The sequence below is a fragment of the Nesoenas mayeri genome (genome assembly GCF_963082525.1).
Source record: "Nesoenas mayeri genome assembly, chromosome: 1".
Taxonomy (NCBI): Eukaryota; Metazoa; Chordata; class Aves; order Columbiformes; family Columbidae; genus Nesoenas; species Nesoenas mayeri.
This window is the reverse complement of record NC_137541.1, coordinates 4,315,984-4,341,143: the sequence shown is the minus strand read 5'-3', so window position 1 is coordinate 4,341,143 and position 25,160 is coordinate 4,315,984. Positions and strand designations below refer to the sequence as shown.

At 46.8% G+C, this 25,160-nt stretch overlaps 2 long non-coding RNA genes across 5 annotated transcripts in view; one reads left to right on the top strand and one right to left on the bottom strand.

Annotated features, from left to right (window-relative positions):
• LOC308053208 overlaps nucleotides 1-4,680 on the bottom strand; it is a 132,069-nt gene extending 127,389 nt beyond the window's left edge. For 3 of the 4 annotated variants that reach the window (XR_013923615.1, XR_013923616.1, XR_013923617.1), the window contains exon 1: nucleotides 3,926-4,680. This is a non-coding gene — a long non-coding RNA (uncharacterized lncRNA). Of the gene's footprint in view, nucleotides 1-3,397; nucleotides 3,594-3,925 lie in introns of those variants that run through there. The other variant, XR_013923618.1, reaches the window with a different exon arrangement.
• On the top strand, nucleotides 3,394-21,819 carry LOC308053209. The gene is made up of 5 exons (XR_013923619.1): nucleotides 3,394-3,517; nucleotides 4,810-4,926; nucleotides 5,502-5,707; nucleotides 6,034-6,244; nucleotides 20,928-21,819. It is a non-coding gene; the product is annotated as an uncharacterized lncRNA (long non-coding RNA).
• Nucleotides 21,820-25,160: the final 3,341 nt, after the last annotated feature.

Genomic DNA, 25,160 nt, shown 5'->3' with positions numbered 1-25,160 from the left:
TAGTTATATTAAAGAGAAATGGGATATGGGATCCAAAGGGCTCATTTTACATTAACTGCATCTCACCAACAAAAATAGAAAAAGCAATTTCCTGGTGCATCAATTCCACCAGCAATTCCACGTACACTCAAAAATAAGAGATGCTGGCACGGTGTGTTACTGTGCACCTTTCGATATTCTCAAATCTCTAACAAACCAACTGCTCCCCATTAATTTCCTATTTTAAGGTAGGGTTACATTTTGTTGTTCAAAAAAATACAAAGATATGCAGATATAACCGTACAAACCAAGTATACTGCCCATGTTGAATCAATGTATTTCTGCAGGTAACACCATTTCAAGTGACTCCTGTAACCGACACAAAACATCAGCTCTTCAGAGCACATTCCCAGTACAGCCCATTACCACCCCAGTCCTTCCACCACCACAGCACCGCTCATTTCTTTCAGAGCCCATTACCCTTCTTGTTATTTCAAGGCCATATTCCCTCCTCATCAACTTTGGTCAGTATCTGGAAACTCGTTATTTCAGATGAAAAAGACCGCACTGATAAAAGTTACGATGGAACAGAAGTGAAAGCACATGAAGAACCATAAACCATCCCCGATCCATTTACAGGACTACGCCACCATAAAACTGCGAACCTTATCTTTGCGTCCTCCTTCTCATGTTCTATATTTGTAGGGTATTAAAATCCTACTACTACTAACAGAAGACTCCTTTCTAGTGCAACTCCAAAGTAATTTTAAATATCCGTGTATAGTCCTCACCACTAGTTATAAAACCATCTCTTCTTGACCTGTTCTCGTTCATTTGCTGTTACTTAACTCTTTAAGGCTATTTGAGAAGCACAATGTTACGAATGGTTATGTAATTCTGAAAAATATCTTGAATTTTAAATTTTGAAACGGTACAACACGAACACAGATACAGTTTATCTTTCCATCCCTCCTCCACTTATTTTAAGCCAAAAATATCTCAGTGATCCAGAAAAGCAGCCTGCAATTTTTTTTTCCAGCTTGTCAGCCCAAGCATCTTTAGCAGGGCAGAAATCTCTATAACAAACATAAGCCTCCAGAAAACAGATGTCCTTTCCTCTTTGCTTCCTACCGGCCCTGCGTAAGTTGTTTGCAAATGGCCAGGGTCCAGTCCCTGCAAGCTGGAAGCTGCCGATCTAGAACTGCGGATCCTCTTACTGTTTGTTCTGCTATCTGAGAAGTTGCATTAAAACGGCATTACGTTCCTTGACTCCAAACAAACCATACAGCCTATTCACGACCATTCCTGCAGAGCTTTCCATAAAATCCTGTTTCCAAAGAATTGTCAAAAAACGGAACGCCATCATTTAAGATACCTCGCTTCGCCATGGATTCAGACGCGGCACAAGCCCTTCACACTAAAGGCTGCCCAACCTACCTATAAATAGGCTGAAAGCTTCAGGCTCAGGAGACTGATCGCTGAACACGATCCTCGCGGCGCTCCCCTGCGTTACCTACATAAAGCAGCGTGCCTTAACAACACCAGGCTAGGCCGATACGCAGCTACTGCTGGGGGTTATGCAGGAAAACATGGAGTGAGGGGTGGGGGGGAAGGAAAATGAAAAACTACTGGGCAAGAATAGCTTTCTTCCAGAGAGAAAAACCTATCTGGAGGGCAGAGCCAGCTGCAGATGGGCAGTCGCAGCTCGACCATGCATAGACCCACAACCAGTGATAGGACAAGGGGCAATGGGTACAAACTGGAACACAAGAGGTTCCACTTAAATTTGAGAAGAAACGTCTTCACAGTGAGGGTGGCAGAGCCTGGCCCAGGCTGCCCAGGGAGGTTGTGGAGGCTCCTTCTCTGCAGACATTCCAACCCACCTGGACACCTTCCTGTGTAACCTCATCTGGGTGTTTCTGCTCCATGGGGGGATTGGACTGGATGAGCTTTTGAGGTCCCTTTCGACCCCTGACATTCTGTGATCCTATGACCTGCTAACCAGGGACAAAGCCCTTCAGGTGTCAGGGGGCTAAGGCCCAAACAGCTGCTCCCCTCCAAGGAGGGTGGAGGTCACTTCCTCTCAGGCAGGAGGGCTGCAGGACCCCCCAGGAACGGCAGCCCCATCACACCGGGCCCCTGCCACACCCCCGGGCGCCCACCACTCACCGGGTCCCTCACTCCGGGGTCCCCGTCACACACCGGGTCCCTGTCACTCACCGGGGTCCCCGTCACACACCGGGTCCCTCACCCCAGCAGCGACGGCCGGGGGCGGCGCGAGGCCGGGCCGCGTGACCGCCTGAGCCGGCGGCACGTGGCCCCGACCATAACAAACAGGCGGGTGGGCGGGCGCGGGCCGCGCTCGCGCCCTGCCAAGGGCGGGCGGAGCCAAAAAGAGGGGGGGGAGGGGGGGGGACGGTGAGGAAAAGGAGTGAGGGGTGGGGGGGGCAGCCGCCAGCGGCGCGGCGATTGGCCGGCGGGGCGCGGTGGGCGTGGCCGCCAGTCCCACCGCCTTGGTGCAGTGCTGAAGAGGCGCCAGGCGGGGGCCGCTGCCGCGCGTCGAGGGGTCGCGCGCGCTTCCCGCCCTCCGCGAAGGCCCGAAGAACCGAACCCCCCAACCCCAACAACCGGCCCCGCGTCCTTACCCCCGGCTCCGCACCCTCACCCCGCGGCTGCCACGGCCACACAGCCACCCCCATAACCCCATCCGGAGCTCCGCCGGCCACCCCGTCCTCCCGCAACAGCCCCGAGTTGCGCCACGCAGGAAGCGCCGCTGCCCCGTAGCAGCCGCCTCCTCTCCCTTCACGGCCGCGCTGCGCCCCGCGCTCGCCCCCCCCGCTCTGACAGCGCCTCCCCCTCAGCAGCCTCGACCCTCGAGGCGAAACGCTTCTCCCCGGACCCCCTCTCTCCTCACGCACCCACCTGTGGGGCGGCAGGCCGTGCCCTCGGCCGCTCGCCGGCCGGCCCGCCTCGATCAACCGGCGAGCGCTCGCTCGCTCGCACCGGGCGCGGAGCATGCGGAGGGTTGGGGAGGGCGGGGGGGGGAAGTGCTAAATATACCCGCTGCCGGCGGCACCGCCTGTGTCACGGACCCGGGCTGGCGAGCGGCGGCGCGGCCCTCCCCGCTCCCCCACCCCCCCGCCCGCATCTTGTTTTCTCCATACGCACTTGGAGATGCGGACCGGTCCCCCCGGTATTGGGGGTGTGGGGGGGGAATTGTTATTTTTGCTCGATTCGGGATACCCACGCAGCGAGGAAAACAACACGGCGCAGTCCCGTCCTTCCCCCCCGCGCTGTCACTTGCCTCCTTCCCCCACGTCGCGATAAGCACCCCCCTTCCCCATGTCGCGACAGCAGCCCGCGCACCTGCCACGCACCGTGTGTCCCCCCCCACACACACACACTTGCCGACTCCTACCAGGGGGTGCGCGGTGCGGCGAGAGGGTGAAACCGCCTCTCCCTCTCCGAGAAAACCCAGAGCGGCAGCTCCTGCGAAGCGACCGGCCCGAGAGGGGGGAGCTTGTCGCTGGCAGCCCAGGTGCGTGGGGGCCCCGCGGGTGGGATGTGGGGGAAGCAGCGGGGAAGAGAAGCGGCGGTGGGAGCCGGGATGGAGCGAACCTCCCTCCCGCCTTCCCTCCTCCGCCTCCCCCCCCACGGCACCCCCCCCCCCCCCCCCCTCCGCTTCGCCGCTTGTGTTTACCTCAAGTTTGAATTTTATCTGCGCAACATGAGCTGGAATGCGGACATGGAGGGCGGGAGGGCGCGCACACGCCCGCCGCTCCGCGGGGACACGCGGCACCCCCGGCCCCCCCACACACACCCCGCACCCCACACACGCACCTCACCGCGCAAACATGGCGCGACCGCCGCGCACACCCGCCCCCCGGCACCCCTCACCGCCCCCCTCCCGGAGCAGCCCCTCGCCTGAGTCCCGCCGGTAACTCACCTCCGTGAGCGGCCGCTGCTCCGCCGGCTCTCCCGCTTCCCTCCCGGGGGAAGGTGCCACACGCAGCCCCAGCAGCGGGGGTTGCCACATCTGCCGCGCTCCCGCCGCGCTCCGGGGCGCTGAGACAGGTGCAGGCGGGCGGCGCGGAGCGGCGGGCGGGCCGGGCAGGGCAGGGCAGGGCGGGCCGGGGCGGGGGGCACTGTTGCCCCGCCGCCGCCTCCCAGCCGCCCCGGGCTCCCCTAATGCTTCCCTCCCCACAATGTTGTTTCATTATATCATGTCCATCATGTGACACCCGGAGGCCTCTCTATGGAAACTTAAAGGGGACTTTCACGTGACGACGCGGCCGCCGGACCCGCCGGTACCCCCGGGGGGCTCCGAGCCCCGCTGCCCTTCCCCGAGGGGCTGCCCCCTTCACACCTCCCGCCTTCGCTTCTGCGAGTCAAAACAAGTTGCTGCGCTTGCTTGTTCTATTATTATTATTAATTAGGATTGGTTTGGTGTGTTGTGGTTTGTTGGTTGGCGTTTGTTTTGGTTTTGTTTTTCTTTTCCTTTTCCCTCCTCGCTCCGCACCGCCTGTGCTGCTGCTCGCCGAGGGGAAACAACCGCCCGACCGGCCAAGCACCTTCGCAGCCCCCGCTTCTGGTGCGGGGTCCCGCGGTCGTTTGCGGCCGCGGCTGGAAGCGTCAGCAAACAAACAAACAAACAAAAAAATCAAAACAAAACAAACAAACTTGTTTGTGTCAAGACGGAGGAGGCTGGAGGTGCGAGCGCTGCCGTCGGTGCGAGGTTGAAACGGTGGTGGCGAACGCGGTGTTTAACTCTGCCGGCCGGTCGGGAAACGGTTTACGGTCTAACCTGTTAACACCGTCCGTTTTCTACAGCAGGCTGTGGTGCAGAGGTCCTGGATGGAGCCGCTTCTAGGCGTGTACACTTGCCAGCGCAATAAAACAAGCCGCGTATACAAACACCCACCCTTTCTAGAAGATGGAAAAATGAAGGTATTTTCTGCGGCTTGAGAAGAGCCGGGCGCCCCACCGCCCATGTGCGGCCGGGGGTGCGGGCAGCGCCGCGTTCCTCAGGCTGCTGTTCTGCCTGCGGTGCTGAAGTGCCTGGTTATTCCCAGCTCTCCTCCTGCCCCCAGGATTTGGGAGAAAGGAGCTAAAGCCCACCCTGCTCCGTGCTTGCATCGCCAAACCTCTGCCAGGCTGGCGATGCACGGGGGGTCTCGGGTTTTTCTCCATGGGGGCAGCGCATGGTTCCTGTGGGAGCTCCCCAAATTCTGCGCCTGAACTGGTGGTGCCTCATTGGTGGTCAAGTGCAAGGTTCGAGGGGTTAGCTTGTAGAAAAGGGATGGATTTACTGTTAAAAACTGAAGGAGGAAAAGCACGCTGCGTTTGCTCCTTCCTTATGGCTTCCACTGGAAAGCACAGCCCCCTCGGCAGATTGAAGTGTGACCCACAAACGCAATAAATTTTAAGTTTGGAATTCAATTTCTTCAGTGTCCCGCCAAGTTTCCTTGAAAGCAGCCATATAAACGACCAGCCATATAAACGACCTTTTTTCCCATCTGCAGGGTTCATGCTGTTGCCCGTCACACATCCCGTCAGCCGCGGGAGGGGACTGGACCGGAACCACCCGGTCAGACGGCGCAGGCCCAATCCTGGCAATGACGGCAGATCATCTGCCTTCACTCTCCCATTGACGCTTTTGGAGTTGAAGCAGCTGTGCTCTACCCTACTCGTTTCTAAATCCCTATGCAGTGAGCTAGATATATAACAGGTTAGTGTTTCAGGTACCTCTACCATTATTTTTCAAGATTTTCAGGAGTTTTGTAGGAATTATCAATTATTTTAGCTGGAAAGAGTTAACCTTCTGAGGAACAGTTATTCCTCCTTTCCTTCCTTCTTAGAGTCTTCCCCCTACACTTCACTTTTGTTGATCTATTAATATCCTTTCCCATCCAATTTGGGGGGGATTTCTGCCATTTTATCCAGGCTGTCCCACTGCCACGGAGCCTCGCTCCAGCGTGCCTCACTTTCCATCTCCCAGGGCCTTATTTCTCTACCTCCCTAAATCCTCTTTTTATTCTATATTCCCTTCTTCAGATCATCCTTAAAGGAGAAAGCAGCTGGAGCTGGAATATAAAGTAGTCTTCTAGGAGTACTGCCAGAACCGATCTGTTTTACGCTGCTGCTGCTGCTGCTGTTCTGCTGTGTCATGGGAAGAGAGTTACCCAGCCACACCAACCCTTGGAAACAGCACCCTCAGGCAGAGCCGCTTGCTGCAAACCCGAGCCGTGTTTTACAGAGCTGGAGGGTAAGTTTGTCTGGTGAAGGATTTAGGCTGGAAGGAGAAGGCGTTGCTCCCTCACTGGGCTCCGACGGGGAGAGCGGTGCATGATGTTGGGAGATTTGCAGGAGGCAGAGTGGTGGCAGCAGCAGTGACAGCGCATCATCACACAGCTTTATTTCATTTTGTCAAGCCGAGAGGCTTTAGGTTACAGCCGAGCAGAAAAGCAAAACAAGGCATTTCTGTAAAGAAAAAAGGTGCTTTTCTCCGAATTTGCTTCAAATTCTTGCAATGAGGGCTTGCACTAAGAGCAAGCAGAGATTCTGCCTCCTTTTAAAAATGTCGTTAGTTGTAGAATCTTTACAATCTTGGCTCATTCCACCTGAACCTGTTTCCTCCAAAAACTTACTTTCAAAAATATAAGGTTTAAAGATGACTCTTTCTCCCCTCTCAAGTTTACCTTCCTTGGAAAGGCCTGGAGAAGCCTAAGGCTGTGTCTCCCTGTGAATGAAAATGGTTTGAATAAACAACAGCATACACATACATGTGCATGCACAGGATTTAAAGGATCCCATTGAACTGTACACGTAGGAAAATCCTTCATCATGTGATTGGTTTTGATATCTGCCTTAAAATTAATCCCTATCTGATGGACTCTGTCTCTGAGTTGTGGCAACAGGAGACCTGTGCAGGTTTTTAAAACTGCTAAATAAAATCTCCCAGTTGCGGTTGGATTAATTTGTCTTTTCACAGCAGCTACCTGGGAAATGCTCATCTTGTGAAAGCAAGTAAGAAAACTTTATAGGGCTCCAGTCTTATTTTTTTGACAATAAAAAAGGACCCTCTTTGTGGGGTCAGGACAAAACCCAATGCTATTCCACAAGGAAATGGTTAAAAGGCTCAGCAGAGTCCCTCAGTTCTTCTGTTGGAGGTAACACTCTTGGGTTTTATTAGAGCTTGAGCTTCGGAGATGATCCTGCTTACTTATCAATGTTGTCTTTGCTTCTTTTTTGATTCGTTTTTGTCACTGAAACCTAACCTTGTTGTTTCACTTCTCTTTCTAATTTGTTTCACTCTTCAGTTCCAATGTGTTAGAAAGTGCAGTTTCATTTAGACTCTCGGCAGAAGAGAAGAAAGCCTGATTCCAGAAAGCAATTTGCAGTAATATATTTTCGTTGCCACTCACATGAAAACAATACCACTCAAACAGATCTAGGTATAAAAAATGCTGACAGGCCCTCAAAAACAAAACCAAATTGTGAAATTAAGGCAAATAGCCCAGAGAACCTGAAATGTTCTGGTTTCTAAAACACTGGCTGCTGTCAAAAATAGGGTAAAATAAAGCTTTGTTTACATGTAGAGCAGAGTGTTTGTTGATCGAGTTTCTAAGGTGATGTAGCAGGAAATACTGATCTTAGGAAGAATGACACGAACAAAGCATGAAACTATAATTCAGCAGCTATCTGTCAACCAATAATTAAAAACTATATATATATATATTTTAAAAGCAATTAGAGGTTTTCATTGAACTTTTTTCTCTCCCTTGCCAGCAAATATAAAGGGAGCCTCTCACCTGCTCTGTTCTTGTATATAACTATTTGCAAGAGCAGAGCTAAATCATTTATCAGAAGGAATCTTTCTGTCAGATGCAAATACCTACACTAGCTGCTGTTTCTACGTCATGTCGTGGATGAGATTGATGCTCGAGCAAGGTTATAATGTACCTGCATTTTGTCCAGATTGGTGCCAAGCTTGCTGAGTCATTTTTCCTGATCCCATTCTGCAGTTGGCTGCTTGCTCGCTTTTCCCTGTTATTTGTGTGGGTCGTAAGCTCAGCAACAGATGAGAATAAACACTTATATTTCTTAAGGAAACAAAGGTTCTGCTGTGCTGCTTTTCTATTCACATATGTGTCTATCCCCCTCTCCCAAAAGCTTCTGAACCCATTAATGAATTTCAGATTAATTTGGAAGAAAGCAAATATTTCAAAGACAGTTGTATTCTTGCAAGTTGCACAGGAGGGAAAGACCCAGATCAGAAATTGAAGCAGAACTTAGCCATAACACATCAGGGCTGGCAGCCACCCAACCCATATGTACCAACCAATTAATCTATATGTAGCTAAGCCAAGTCACAGCGCTGCCATAACCTGCCTATTGTATTTTTCACTTGCAGGCAAAGGGTATCGTGGAGAAGCACAAGAACCAGGATAGTTTGGGGAACAAGTTGATTTCAAAGCAAAACAGTAGAGTTTAACCAAAATCACTAGATGAAAGGAAGAAGTTCCTACATGGGAATGCCTCTATGTAGTTTTGGGGAGGGATCTAGCTTTTGTGTCACTCCCAAAGCAAACCATGGCAGAGGAGTCAGGTCAGGCTGTTCTTAAAACTAGCATGGCTTGTCAGTCTAGTGCTCTGTTGGTCTTGGCACTTAAAGCTATCACAGGATGGTTGGGGTTGGAAGGGACCTCTGGAGATCACCCAGTCCAACCCACCTGCTAAAGCAGGGTCACCAGAGCAGATCACACAGGAAGGTGTCCAGGTGGGTTTGAATGTCTCCAGAGAAGGAGACTGCACAACCTCTCTGGGCAGCCTGGGCCAGGCTCTGGTGCCACAAAGTGAAGAAGTTTCTCCTCGTGTTTAGATGGACCCTCCTGTGCTTCAGTCTGTGCCCATTGCAAAGATCTATAGGCAAAGATCCCCCATCTGCACCTCTTCTAAACATGATCAGTAGATAACGTTGTCACTGAGATGACTCCATCACCAAGTGAAGAGATGTCTCAACTACAGGCTTGAACCTACCGATTCCTACGGCCCTAGTCTTCCATCTACCTTTTTGGTGTAGCCTCACTGTAGCTGAGGCTCGAAGTTGGCTTGCGCTTGAGAAGAGCCAAGCCTGACATATCTCTTCATGGATAAAAAGGAAACGCGCCAAGTTCCTACTACTGCTGGAGCAATCCTGACAGAGCTCAAGCCCTACATCTCTGCCTCAACGTGTGCTGGAGGAAAGGTTCAGACCTATTCTTACCTTAAAGCATAGCCAGGGTAGGTTCAGATTGGACATTATGAAACGTTTCTTCCTGGAAAGGGCTGTCGGGCATTGGAACAGGCTGCCCAGGGCAATGGTGGAGTCACCATCCCTAGAGGGGTTTAAAAAGCGTTTAGACGAGGTTCTTAGGGACATGGTTTAGTGCTAGAGTGAGGTTATTATTGGACTCAGTGATCCTGAGGGTCTCTTCCAACCAAAATGATTCTATGATTCTAATTTGTCTCTCCTTCCTCTACCAACTGCACCTTGTTTTGACCAGCCACTGCAGGACATAACATACGCTCTTATCTCAGTTGCAATTAGTTTGGTGCAACAAACAATTTTAGCATGACAAACTACAAGCTAAAAAAAGCTGTGCTTTCATATGCATAAACTGGATGCGCAAAATATGTATTGTGTGTCACTTCCCTTATGTCCCATATTTGTTCCTGCAGCAGTCACAAATGGCATATGCTTCAGCAATACCACGCTGTCCAAATGGACTCCTGGAAATACAGCAGAGATCTGGCACTGGTACTTTGAAACTAAGGCGTTAGTTGTTCTACCATGAGATGCTGCATATGGACCGCTTCCGGAAGGAAGACTTTTACGTATAAATTAAGATTCATTAACCTCTCATGATTAATCTATAAAATTAGAGCCAGCCTCTCTATCGAGGAGCACATTACTATGTCTGTTACAGCTGCTAGACACCAACTGAGATCAGGGCCCTCGTTTTCCTGGACGCTGTATAGCTATACCCTAGGAGATAACCTCTGCCTTGAAGGGCTTACAAAGCAAAAAGGCAAAAGAGTAAGCAATATAACCCTCAGGCAGAGCAAACACAGTGACCTTTTGCAAATGTCAAGTTAATACCATGATCTAGAAGTGGGAGAGGTTTATCAGAGGGTGGATGGGTCAACAGCGATGGGAGACACTCAGGGTTGGGGGGTGAGATGAAGGAAAAGCCATAGTAGAAGCTGCAAGGTATGAGATGGAGAACAAGCATGCTCAGAGCGTTATATGGTCAGTTGGCACATCCAGGATAAAAATAGGGGAAAAAAAGGAGTCTGATGTCCCTGCCCATAGCTCATGGTATAACCAGCTCCTACCTGTGGTCTCTTCCCAAAAGCCGTGCAGCCTGGAGAGGGGAGACGGAGAATGCAGGGGCTGGACAGCACGGCTCCTCCTACATGTTGTTTCTACACAAGTAGCTGAAGGTGTGATAACCCTGTTTTGGGGGTTGTTTCTCTCTGTGGCTCAGCCTCCTGCAGCTGTGTTTGTTGCAGCTGAGCCTCAGGGCTGGACTGAGACGTAGTTCAGTGCTCTAAGACCAGGGCAGCACATAATTGAATATTAACAGGAATAGCTCCAGGAGCTACTGGGACTCAGGAAGTCACAATTCCTTCTCTGCTGCTCCTTCGTCTCAGTGGGAGGTGATTGCTGGAGGCTTTAATGGATGCGAGACATAATGTGCTTCCCTCACATTAGCTCCAGTTTGCAAACCGAGGCTTTAACCACATCCTACCCTCTCTGATCATTTCCTCATGCACCTTTTCAGCAACATGTGAAGTGTGCTACCTGCAGCTACCCCAGCGTCCCACAGGCAACCAGGCGGAGAGGTGCAGAGACTGTACGAACATTCATTTTACACCTCATTTCTCCAGTGAACAAGGGGGTCTCACCTTTAAGGCTTATCCAGATTTGCTAAGTATGAATTATTGAACTCTTTGCCTCTGTTACATCCTGTCAAGAACAGAAATTATTTATTTGCTGGATGGGGATGCTATAAGCATCATACAAGGTCCATAAAATGATTTTTAAGTTGAAAACCTTTAGTAACACACATTTGGTAAACATTCAAGATAAAATACAGCAATAAATTCACAAGTACTAGTAACAATCCCTGCTGCCTGTCAACACCATTTAGAGCTGAGGAGCACCCAGTTGCTCCTTCTCCAAAAGTAACAACAGACATTGTTCCTTCCCCAAAACCGTGCTGCAAATCTGCTCCAGGGGCTTTTAAGAATGAGAAAGATGGGGACAGGCTTTTTAATAGGACCTGTTGCAACAGCAGAAAACGTAATGGATTTAAACTAGAAGAGGGGAGATTCAGGCTAGATAAAAGGAAGAAATTTTTTACAATGAGAATGGTGAGAGCCTGTCCCAGGTTGGCCAGAGAGGTGGTGGATGAACCATCCATGGAGACATCCCAGGCCAGGCTGGACGGGGCTCTGAGCAACCTGAGCTGGTGAAGATGTCCCTGCTCATGGCAGGGGGGGCACTGGATGAGCTTTGAAGGTCCCTTCCAACCCAAAGCATTCTATGATTCTATCTACTTTAAGAAACTCTTGCTACAGCCATGTTACTTGTACAGAATAAGCAAAGTGTTTTACAAGAAGAAGGATGCCCGCAGGAACCTGTCTGTGCTGTCTGATCATTCAGAACTTGTTGCTAGTCTGAGAAGGGAGAAGGTGACACCTTCAAGAGCACCTGAAAATTCCCAAAGTCCCTAATGGCTATGGTGAGCAACAGCCAAAATTCTTAAATGTTGTCGTCCTCTCCTTATTTTTCTCTTCCTTACCACTTTGAAATTCACAGTGTTCTAGACCTTAGTGTTATCATTTTCCTTCAGATTCACCAGCACTTGTTCATTGCATGACCCCTTTATTTTTCAAAAAAAACCTTCCTCAATCTCCTTTCTTCATTAGTTGATGTGCAACACGCTCTACCATGAGACCGCTTCTGGTTTTGTTTGATTTCTCTCTTCCTTTATCTCTACCCAGAGACATCCAGTAGATTGTTTCATAATCTTCCTAGAGTTCAGAGAGAGTATATTCCTTCCAGACAGCCTGTGAACTCCCTCCTTCTTTTTTCTCATCACCTGCCCATCTTGAACAACAGCCCTGACAAACTTTATCCATGTATTATTCCTTTATTTGCAAATTACAAGCCCCTTGTTAAGGAAAAGTGAGCAATGCTTTGTTTCCCTGCCATGCAATGGGTGTTTTTGCACAGCTGCTTTGCACTTCAGCGCACTCACTAATATTTCTAGCCCTTGGAAATGAGTTTTGCAGCATCACATTCATCCCCCTGTCAACCACATGCCGTCTGTGGGAGATCTGCAGAAAAGGAGGCTCTTCGTTCTGCTTATATAGAGCTACGTTGGTATATTAGAAAAGAAAATTGGTGAAATTAGGTGACATTCGGGAAGAAGGATTGATTTTGTTATTGGTCGGGGAAAGCTCCATGCTTCATTTGGTATCACTGACTTCTTTCTCTTGCTGGATAATTAATTAACACCAACAGTGTGTTTGAAGCCATGCAAGTGGAAATACAAGATTTTTTTATCAATATTTTGCATTCTGAGTGGGCTCGGGGAAGATGGATTGCATTGGCAAACCTAGAGGAGACAGTGATGGAAAAGGAGAGCTAGAGAGAGACCACGAATCTTCCTCAGTACCATCTATCCAAGCATCCCTGAGAGAGGCTAATCAGCTTCCAGAGAGGAAGACTTAAGAATTAATTTAGAAATTTTGATTTTAATTCTAAGAAATATGCTTTGAATTAGAAAGCTTTTAGGTTTGATTTGTGGGTTTTTCTTCTTTCCCACATATCAAGTAACTGGGTTTTTTTTGCAGCAAATCGAGCCAATTTAGCTCTGTTGTACCCAGAACAATTGTCAATATTCTTTTTGTACGCCCCCTCTGTCTTAGAAGATAGTTTTTGTCTTCTACCACAGTCTTTTCCCTCTGGAAAAAAACAAAGAAAATCCGTCAGCCTGTCCTCCAAGTTTGTTGAACCATTTATAATCCTTGTTGCTTTCCTCTAGCTCCTCTACAATTTATCTCCATCTCTTTTCTACTTTCTCCTAGTACGGCATCCAAACCCACACCTGCTATTCCAACTGAGCCCTCATTAGAGTGGAATAATTGCTTCTGATGTTTCACCTATTACAGTCCTGTTCATACACCCCAGAATAAGATTTGCCTTTTTTCTACAACAGCTGTGCACAGTTCAGTATCTCTTTTTCCTTTGATCGCCTGCTTGACTGGTGATTTGCCACTTTGCATTGCCATATTTTGTTGCTCCTGACCTTACTGAATCAAATCTCGTTGATTTTCTGCTCTTACTCCAGTTTCCCAGCAACATTTTGGAACACATCCTCCAGGGTAATTATATATTCTTTATTTCGTCATCCAAATAACTAATGAAAATACTGGAATCGGGTCCAGGAGTGAACCTGGTGGGACCCCATTTGGAAAGTCCTCTAAATTGGAAGGAAAGGAGTTAGTAAGTCTTGTGTGAATACAGTAGGGTTTATTTTTTCCCGTCAAGTATATCTTTAGATAATTTCATAGAGATCATAGTTCCCAGTCAGCTTTTGGCAATGTCATGTGAAACAGTGTTAAAAACTCTGCTTATTTCAAAATATATGGCATATACTCCCTCTCCCTTATTCTACAACACAGTTGTTGGGTTCAAATATGGAAATTAGATGGTTTTAACATGGCTTGTTTATGACAAATCCAATCTGGTTGATTGTCTACTTCTATTAACAGTCAAGTGCTTAATAACTTATTGTTTAACAGTTGATGGTATTATTTGTCTGCGTTACATGCTAAAACAACTACTATATAATTCCCCAAGTCCTTTTTCCCGCTATGTTTGCTCTTCTCCCTTCCTCTGGGATCTCCCCCGTTCTCCACGAGCTCTCCCGGATAATTACTAATGAGTCAGAGATTGCTCTGGCTAGTGCCTGGAGTGCTCTGGGGGGAACTTCACCCAGTCCTGCTGACTTGAATTTGTCTAACTTCTTTGAATTACTTTAACTGTTTCTTCTGCTATTTTGGATTGTCTTAGCCCCTTGATAAAAGTAGTTCTGATAAATATCAGTTCATCATCTTATTTTATTTCCTCTGTGAGCAAAGCATAAGAAATAATGAATGGTCCAGTCTTTTTTTTTTTCTGTTGTTATTTCTGTTCTCTCATTTTCTGTTAATTCAGTTATGTTTAATTTCCGCTGCTTTGCCCTTATTTCTGATACCTTTACAGAACATTCCTTTGTCACACTCTGTATCCCTTCCTAATGGAAACTCGTTTTGTTCCTGATCTTTCTCATTTTAGTCCTCCATAGTCATGTTATTCCTTTACAGACACCATTTTCCACTCTTGTTTCCAGTCTTTGTACAGCTCAATGTCCATTCTCCTTTCTCTGCTTCCCTCACTCCTTCCTTTCTTCAGTGGAAAACACTCTATCATTTTGTTCTCTTTCTCAACTTCATTAACCTCCACCTTCCTATTCTCCGCAATCTCCTCCCCATTAGTCAGAGTCTAATCCCAGAGAGCTACAACAATTTCCTCCTCCCACAGGAACTTTGCTCCATCATTTGAACTTCTGTTGCCAGCCTCCTCCAAACACAGTTTAAAGCTAGTTATAGTGCAGTCCCTCTTTTCAGAGCACCCTTGGCTCATTTTCCAGATAGGAAACCATTATTTATTTCGCTCTTTTATTGCAGATCTAATTAGTAATCAATTTGTCTCTTAAAACCAGCCTCACCTCTTCAACATGCCAGTCCTTGCCCTGACTTTTACTCTCAGACAGAAGGATGAAAGAGGACGTTTCTCATCCCCTCATCTCCTTCTCCCTTGTCCCCAGTGCCTAGATTTAAAGAGTAGCTAAGAGGTTTTATTTAAAACTCTTTTTAGGGTGGTAGATCAATACGATGATTCATGTAAGCATTTCAGAGGTCACCTGCATGCTGAGACACCCCTCTCTAGCTCAGCAGGAGACCGAGCAGGTATTTAGGAGAGGCAATTACGAGGTCTGAGAGTACCGTGCATTGAAACATCCCTTTATCCTTAGAGATTTATAACATCCAGCACACAGATGGCATTTTTTTCCCCACCAAAAATTGTGTTGATATCTCTTTAGCAAATCGGACAATGAACCCAGGCATGTATGAAATGTATTAAACTAAGTTCTCAGCTCTTCAGGTTGCTATTCTTCATAAAATGATTACATCTTTAAATGAAGAAAGACATAAACCTGCAAGGTCGCATAAACAGTAGACCTGCAATTTCACTTACCTCCATCTACCTCTTCTTTCTCCTTAACTAGACACAGGTGACTCTTGCTCCAGGCTTTCCTGAGGCTCTGCAGACTCACTAGCACTCTCCACTGTGCAGCTATGAGGACTTGGGTAGCATTTAGTTTAGTGCTAGAGTTAGGTTAGGTTATGGTTGGACTCAGTGATCCTGAGGGTCTCTTCCAACCAAAATGATTCTATGATTCTATTCTATGATTCTATTCTATGATTTAAGCCAGATGAATATAGCTGCCAACCTCCATTTCATCAAAGACCTGTAAATAAGTAGATCTCAGAATCTGGTCCGTCTGTTCCTCATCACTGTGTCTACTGATGAAGATAAGCATTTTACCCCATCGGAGCCAGCACGTACCTACAGCTCTTGAGCCCGTGGAGGACACTTGGTGGGACCCAGAAGAACAGAGGTTATTCAAGCTTAAGAAGAGCTTTCTGCTGTCTTTACCCATAGGAGACTATTCAAAAAAACACGACAGATTTTTATTGGAGGTGCGTAGTGATGGAACAACAGGCAATCAACCCAAGATGCAGCAAAGGATATTACAATTAGATATTTGGCAGAAAAAATTACGCTGAAGGTGGTCAACTATTGGAACTGGAGTCCAGAGAGCTTCTGTGATCTCATCCTTACAAAACTCAACTGGGTAAAATTCCGAGCAATCTGACCGAAGGGTGAAGTTAGACCTGCTGTGAGACCCGATGTTGGTCTGGAGGTCAGGGAGGTCTTTCCCTCCCCAAATCGTTGTGTGATGCTGGGATCCTGCATGGATGGGTCTGGGATGGTTGTGTTGCTGTCCTGCTCATTCCAGCTGATTGCCAACAAAATTGCTAGACTGCCTGAGCGTGTTGGTTCTGTGTGCTTAAATTTATAAGAACACTCTGTGCAGAATCCAGAACTATATTTCATATAATAGGAAAATCCTGGGTAATTACAAATTCATTGGTTTAACACTGATCCCAAACAATATCAAAGAAAATCTGATATAGGCTATGATTAGTAATGAATTAAAGGATACTAACCTGATTGATATGCCTGAACAGTTTTATGGAAAGCCTGTCATGTCAAATAAATGAATGTTTTTTTAATGAGAATGTAAGTTTGGTTAATAAAGATAAGGCAGTTATAAATTATTTAGGTTTCTGCAAGTTATTGAACAGTTCCTGAACACAGTCCCAATTAAAGAAAAATGGTACAAAACCTAATCTGGTGTACTAAATGGATTAAAAACTATTTCAGCAAGAGATCTTATAATGCAATTTGAAATTCAATTATACTAGAGATATTGAAGTCTTCCATTTATTTATTTTGGACCCTGGATTGTTCAGTGTCTTTATGATTGACCCAGAGGAAATGATAAAAATCATCAGTGATAAACTTGCAGATGACGTGAAAGGCAGTTGTACCAGACCCATGGTAGGAGTGCAGCGAGGAAATAAGATGAATTTAAATACAAAAAAGTGCAGTGTCACTGTTGTTAAAAGTATAGCTCAAGTTTGCAAGATGGAAAACAATGGCCCAGAATGTAGGAGCAATAAAACAGTCCAAATAAAATCACAGAATCAAAGAACAATGCTGGTGAATCTGAAGGAAAGTGATAACACTAAGGTCTATGACATCGTGAATTTCAAAGTGGTAAGGAAGAGAAAAATAAGGAGAGGAGGACAGAATTTAAGAATTTTGGCTGTTGCTCACCACAGCCATTAGGGTCTTTGGGAATTTTCAGGTGCTCTTGAAGGTGTCACCCTTCTCAGACTAGCAGCAAGTTCTGAATGATCAGACAGCACAGACAGGTTCCTGCGGGCATCCTTCTTCTTGTAAAACACTTTGCTTATTCTGTACAAGTAACATGGCTGTAGCAAGAGTTTCTTAAAGTAGATAGAATCATAGAATGATTTGAGTTGTAACAGACTTTCAAGAGTTATCCAGTCCAACTCCTGCCATGAGCAGGGACATCTTCACCAGCTCAGGTTGCTCAGAGCCCCATCCAGCCTGGCCTGGGATGTCTCCAGGGATGGGGCATCCACCACCTCTCTGGGCAACCTGGGCCAGTGTTTCACCACCCTCAGTGTCAACATTTTCTTCCTCATGTCTGGCCTGAATCTCTCCTACTTTAGTTTAAAACCATCACCCCTTGTCCTATCCACTAAATGGGAATGTGCTGAGAATAAGAGGGAATTTTGCGGCAACCCCCAATCAACTAACAACATTGCAAGTATTTGTTTTCAGGAAAACGACTTGGTGACATTCACAGAATCACAGAATGTCAGGGGTTGGAAGGGACCTGGAAAGCTCATCCAGTGCAATCCCCCCATGGAGCAGGAACACCCAGATGAGGTTACACAGGAAGGTGTCCAGGCGGGTTGGAATGTCTGCACAGAAGGAGACTCCACAACCCCCCTGGGCAGCCTGGGCCAGGCTCTGCCACCCTCACCAGGAAGAAGTTTCTTCTCAAATGTAAGGGAATCTCCTGTGTTCCAGTTTGAACCCATTACCCCTTGTCCTATCATTGGTTGTCACTGAGAAGAGCCTGGCTCCATCCTCCTGACACTCACCCTTTAGATATCTGTAAACATGAATGAGGTCACCCCTCAGTGTCCTCTTGTCCAGCTCCAGAGCCCCAGCTCCCTCAGCCTTTCCTCACACGGCAGATGTTCCACTCCCTTCAGCATCTTTGTTGCCCTGTGCTGGACTCTCTCCAGCAGTTCCCTTACCTGCTGGAACTGAGGGGCCACAACTGGACACAATATTCCAGATGTGGTCTCACTTGAAAATGGTGAAGAGATTGATTTGCCACCCAGGTTCGCATTCAAAGAACAGTTGCAAGGAGGTACAAATCACCAGCATGTGGTGATTTCTATCAATACAAGATTAGATATTGCTCCTACCCACCTACTCTGCACCTTGCAGGCGCTTGGGACACCACCATGGCAGGGATCCAGGATCCAGCCAGCAGCTGTAGAAGGGACCGAGCCTCCATGGCGCACTTCATATTTCTCTTCACCATCCCCTTTTGCCCCTCGCCAGTATTAGGCATCAGCTGGTTTGTTGGTACGCGGAAGATTGCAGTCTCCTTCGGCTGTCACATCCTGAATCCCTGCCAGATTTGTGTTGCAAGAACTGGTGCCAGTGTTTTTAACCCAGGGTGTATTTGGCCCCTAGTGTTCTCCATGACATAGAATAAACATTAGGGAGGAGATTCAGGCTTCAATGAGAAATGCTTTCCCGTGATACGTTTTCATTTTGGCATGCACACTGTTTATGATGAAAGGATCCTAAAATAATTGTATTAGATGAACCGTCTGTTCTTCTAGCTTTGAGGCCAGTACAGCGTGACATTTCAGAGATAAAATGTTGTGGAACAGCCTCTGACTTATAGCACAATGGAACTTTTCCGAAACCATTCTTCTTTCTCCTTTTATTTGCTTGAGGTTTATAACCTGAAAACGTCAAGCTTGCATCACAGCATCGCCAAAAGATCGTCCTGTGCATTAGCTAAACCTTAAATTATCAGCAAATTTAATTTTTCTTCAGAAGGCTGATTCACAAGCACTCAGCTCCCCAGTGGAAAAAACTCCTCCCACCAATTCAACGGAATTCCAGGATTTACAAGAGATACTACATTTCCAAGAGGAGACTCTGCCTTGTCCTTAGGAGAACTCGTTTCTGCATGCAAGTTCAAGTGAGTCTACAGGACCTTAAATCAAAGGAGACCAGTGCCAGATCAGTTGCTGAGTAACTGATACTGATCATCACATCCTGACCAGCTGGATGAATGACAGCAACAATTTCTTGGGATAGCATCTGAAGTCTTCTGCATTTTTTTTTCCATGCAATTAACTCGTGACTGCACCTTAATGAGGGGAAATTAATTTCTGTTGCAGACAGACAGTTTTGTACCGTGTCCTTTGGACAAAGGTATGTAATTATAAAAACTCTGAATCATTATGCATGTTGTCGAGATTATTGCAATTAGAGGAAAGTGAGGAGAGCACCTTGCCAAATGCTTTGAGAGTCACAGGTGAAAAGGGCTAGCCAAAAGCCACATCATTCATCTTGGGCCAGATTCTGCCTGGCTCCTTTGGGAAGTGCTCCATATCTGGAAACAGGAGGGGAAAAGGTTTAGCGGGTCCTCACTGCTGTTCTCCTTCATAGACTCTACTTTGTGGAAAGAGATGAGATTCCATCACGCTGGTTTTGGTGCAGGGACATGGTGCACCTGGGAAAAGCCTCCTTTGCATGTCCCCACACCTCCTTTTGCTGCAGTCACTGACCACGTGGGGCACAAGCTGAGCCTTTACTAGCACAACTATTCATCTTGCACTCACTTGGGACAGTTACTTCATAGCTGAGATTTTTGAAAGCCACCGAGGACAGAGATGAATGGAGGATGATCCAAGTCTCAGCTCCCAGGAGCTTGGAACTGGCACTTCTGCCTGCACCTTAGTGAAGAAACGGGTCAAACCGAGCAAGGCATTTTTGTTGGATCATTTATTTATTGTTCTGTGCAAAGCACAGGGTGTAACTATCACCAGTCATTTTTGGCTATTGAGCTAGCACCAGACATCACTGTGTTACTATTGCAGCAAAACATATTAGCTAATCATGAATTTACTTTTAGCCACAGTGACTGCACGGCTTTCCTGTTTTTGCTCAGTGCTACGGGACATGAGACAGATCCCACAGTCACAAATTTCTCCTGGGTGGAGACTTGCTTGTTACAAACAGCCTTATGGGTGTGGGGATGCGTGTAGGGGCAATGCTGGAGAACGTCTGTTGGACTGGTTGGACCTTGGTCTGATACAACAGCTGCGTCTACACGAGTGACTAAGTAGGGCCAGGGCACAGGGTCAAGCGTCACCCACGCTGTTAAATTTTTACTGTGGCCCTGGTCTAGTTTTGGCCGAGGCTAATGAACACTCTCCTAGATCACATCTGGGCACAGTCCTGAGCTTAACACTCCTGATGGGTGGTTTAACTATAAGGTCCCTGTTTTGGAAAGTAAAAGAGTTTATCCTGGTGGCCAGATGCTGTCAGTTGGACCCGGTGCTTTGGAACATGGCCAGTACGGCTGTTACTTGGTTGTTCTTCCGCAGTAGTTGCTGTCAATAAGCGTTACCCAGGTGTTACCTTTGATAGCCACAGATTTTCAACGCAAAGAAGGCATGTGATTCCTCATGATTTAATGCTTCATAGCTAATTTTCCCCCAAATACATGGAGGTACATTAACTAGTCCTAAAGACCTCTTGTTCTTTAATTAATCCTTTTTTTCTTTTCCAGTATCTCTTTTTCTGCTCTCATATGACTTCTCTAGATAAGCAGGGGTTGCCAGCACTCAGAGGGAGGTGCTAGAAAATGACCAGTAGTTGGGGTTGTCCCAAAGCAGAACCCCAAGCAATACAGCCAGCACGGATAAACCGTGGCTGGGACACAGCCCAGGGCACTTGCCTGCTTTTTCTTGGGGGTTGTTGGTGTGGTTGACATGAGAATATCCAAAAATGTCCTTTATATACCAGAGCTAGGCATTATGGGCATTTGCTCTTCACTGATACCTGCTTTTCTCCATCCACCATGTAGAATGAGGCTCAGCCTTGGGTGCTTTGCTGCCTGAAAAGGACAGTAGCAGAGAATCCTGAGAATCTTGAGAAACCACCTCCCCGGTTCCTAGGTCCACGAAGACAAGCAAGCCCTGGCCATGTCCTAAATCCGCATCCAAGGAAGACCAACATATGCACCAACCTGTGCTCTGTGCTAGAAGAGGACCAGGACTATACCATAGCAAGCCCTGTAGCAAGACCAGGCTTACCGTGGCAAGCCCCATTGGATAGCACCAGCATGGACAACCCACCCATGTTCTCACCTTTGGTCCTCCCGCGTCTCCTGGGCCAGCTCCTTGCTCTTTATGAGCCTCTTGGTCAACTCTACCAAGGGACATCCTTCAGGGCTACCACCAGCTCTCTTGGCTCCCCAACCCTTGTGCAGGGCAGATTCAAAAGCCAGTGATGGGGAAGGACCCACTCAACCCTTTCACGACCCATCCTGAAGTCAGGGGCTGTGCTGCCTTAATGGAGATATTACACATAGTTGTATTTTGTCGACGCTTTAGTTTTTGTTAATTTGGGGTAAACAAGCCTCCTCTAGCAGAATAAGCTGTCTTTTGCATTATGCTGACTTTTTTGCTGGTATAATATAAAAAGCACATGGGCTTTTTGCTGACGCTGTTGTTCCAGCAAAATGTTTAAGCGCGGGCTTAGCCTAATTCTTTGACAATATTCCCAGATTTATTGCATGCAATGGGCAAGCATAGAACAAATATTTCAGTGACAATCTCTGCGTTGGAAACAGACACAAAGAAATAATTTCTCTTCTCTGCAACATCCTAATTGCTCCTTTTACTCTCTGATGGGCTGTAAGATTACCAGTTTCCTACAGGGTTTCCTTACTGTATCATACATTAAAAATTTCCTATTTGTTCTAATGCCCTTTCCTGTTTGTGCTTTGAATTGTTCCTTAGCTTTTTCAATACCCAGATTATACAAGACCTTCCAAAGTTTAAAGCCTACAATTTCAAAAGATTTTTTAAGTTATTTTAACAATTCCTTTCTTTCAATATGCATCTGTGAATGTTTTATCAGCTTTTTTGTTGTGCTACTAATTTCTTAGTACTATTGAGTTGTATGTTTTAATAAAGACTAAAAGAGGTGGAAGACAGTCCACTTACAAATGAAAATCAACCACAATTTTAATGTTACATAATACGCCTTTATGGGAAAAATCTTGTAGAATTGGGTAAGGAAAGAAAGCAGTGGGAGTCAATAGAAATTTCGCTCAGTTTTATGGAAGTTATTTTAAAACGCTGTAGAGTTAAACAGAGAATAATTTAATTTTTACAGAGTTTTTAATAACCTCTAAAATTCTATTGCATTGATTTAATATCATCTAAGAGCTCGACAGAAAGGTATAATTTCCTGCTAAATTCTATAGGATCATACCGTAGGTTTGTATCCTAAAAATAGTTGTATGCCCAAGAGAGTATCTTCTGTAAGCAGGAGACTGCCTCCCCCCAGCTGCATCCCTCTGTAAGATGCTTTAGCTTCACATCCTTTTGCTTGCGTTTTGTTTCTCATATTTTATCTCCATGGGATAAAAAGGGGGGAAAAGGAGAAAGAAGAGGTTGCCTATTTCTTTTTCAGTTACTCTGCTTAATAAACTCACCGTCTTTCTCTGCCCAAATGTCTGCTTTGGAAGCTCCATATCATGTCATAAATGCTACTTGTTTGAACAAACAGAGATTTATTTACAATGCTGAAAGGACTTTTTGTGCTCCCTGCCTCATTTGCAACATTATTACAGATTGATTTCTGCTGTACCTATTATTGACTTGCCAGCAATATTCCAAAGTAAGGTTGAGTCTATGTCAGAAAAATTTGTTGCCTTACACTGAGCCTTTTTGAGCACCGTTTACTCAATATTGTTCCTCTACCGAGCTACTGCTCCAATAAACCAAAACAGCTAGCTGTTGTCTGAAATGAAGAATAATTGGAAACACCATGCCCACTTCCTTCAGCACAAGTAACAATTCGGCCATTTAGGGCTCCTCTAACACTCCTGAATGCTGAAATACTAAAATCTTGGCTCTCGTTAGATCGTAATATTCAAACTTAGAAACTCCTGGCAGCATTTACCTCGAGGCTGCACAAAGACTGAGCAGTCAGGCTAAAATAACCTGAATTACCACATGCAAAAAGCCATCGGGAGGAGTTGCAGCATCTTACCTGAAGTCCTTCCTAGCCCAGGATTTTCTTGTCAAGTGGCAATCAATGAAGCCTTAAAAATGTTCTCTGGGAAATACAAATATCTCCAGGGTGGGTGTCAAGAGGATGGGACCAGCTTCTTTTCAGTGGTGCCCAATGAGAGGATGAGGGGCAATGGGCACAGACTGAAGTACAGGAGGTTCCATATGAATATGAGGAGAAGCTTCTTTATAGAATCACAGGATGGTTGGGATTGGAAGGGACCTCTGGAGATCATCCAGTCCAACCCACCTGCTAACGCAGGGTCACCAGAGCAAATCACACGTGAAGGTGTACAGGCGGGTTTGAATGTCTCCAGAGAAGGAGACTCCACAGCCTCTCTGGGCAGCCTGGGCCAGGCTCTGGCACTTCAAAGTTAAGAAGTTTCTCCTCATATTCAGATGGACCCTCCTGTGCTTCAGTCTGTGCCCGTTGCCCCTCATCCTGTCACTGGGCACCACTGAACAGAGTCTGGTCCATCCTCTGACACCCACCCTGGAGATATTTATGAACATTGATGAGATCCCCTCTCAGCTTCTCTTCTTCAGCTGAACAGCCCCAGCTCTCTCAGTGTCTCCTCATCAGAAAGATGCTCCAAACCCCTCATCATCTTTGTAGCTCTCCACTGGGCTCCTTGAGTCCATACCCCCAGAGGGAAGATCTCAAGACCTCTCTAGGTGATTACCCTGAGCTAGCTATAAACCCACCCAAGGAATTCCTCTGCCTTAGATAGCTAATGGGATGTAGACCCAGCACAAAGCACCAGTGTCATCTCCTTCCCCAGCAGCTAGCTGTGACTCATCCCTTGATCTCCCCTTCTAGCCATGACTTGTATTTGCAGGGTCATGCACCTGTGATGCCACCTTCTTGGCTTTGACCACCCACCCTGGTGCCCATGACAAGTCTCTTCCCAGCTTCTCTCTCTTTGAACTTCAAGCTGTAGCACAAGGGTGCTGCGTCCACTGTTTTCTTTCGCTAAGGAAAAGTTATTTCTGGCTTTAAACACAAATGTTTTCAGCCTTTTCAGGAAGACATGGGCATGACATGCTGTTCAGATAATGGCTCTTCCTTCCTTGTCCAGTGGAGACAGTGGAGGACACTCCTTTGATTTGAGGGGATTTTCAACCACCTTGAGTTTGAATGGTGAACCATCTGGAAATGTTTTCTGCAGACACAGTTCAGCTCTGCCCATTGGCAGTGAAGATTTGTGAAGCTTTCCAAGCGAAAACCCCTCCAACACAATCTGAGTCCTGGTTTTGTTGCTTTTTCAAGGATATAAACCCAAGTTCCAGGAGCAATATGGAGCAATAGTGATTTGCATGGCGAAAAGGTCTGAAAAAAACCCAAACCATACATGGGTTTTATGCTTTAGTTTTGGACCAGAAAATGTGGAGTAGCAGAACCCATGAGTTGTCCAGAAGGTGAACGGGTGAGCAGATGGACCTCTGTGTGAAAATGGCACAAAGTTGGCACCTCTTCCATCCCAAGCATCCCCTCTGGGATTGGACCACACCTGAACCCCAGGCAGCAAAGAGGTCCCTTCCAACCCCAACCATTCTGTGATTCTGTGAAACACAAGATCCTCCAAAAAAAGCCACCGCCAATTCATTACTGACATTCATTGGCCACAGAAGGTGCTTAGATGAAGCACAAAGATGGAGAGAGAGAGACAGGACACCATCAACAATCTTCATAGATTGGGAGCACGAATCTGCTTCCAGACTTTATAGCATGGGCAGATGTTCAGGCAATAAAGACAAGAATGAGGATATTTTGAGTCTTTCAACAGACAATCCCCGTGTAAATATGAATGAGTTAAGCTACCCAACAGCCCTATGAGTAAAACAGGTGTTCCTGTGTCCTTTTTATGGATAAAACAGAAGGAGAACTTGGAGATGGACACAGAACCCAGCAGAGCCAAAAAGAATTCTCAGGGAAAATGTCCTGTCTCTACCAAAATGGGTGGAAATCCTGCCACCAGCTTTACTGGGATTTCAGCCCAGGACTTCTGGATGCT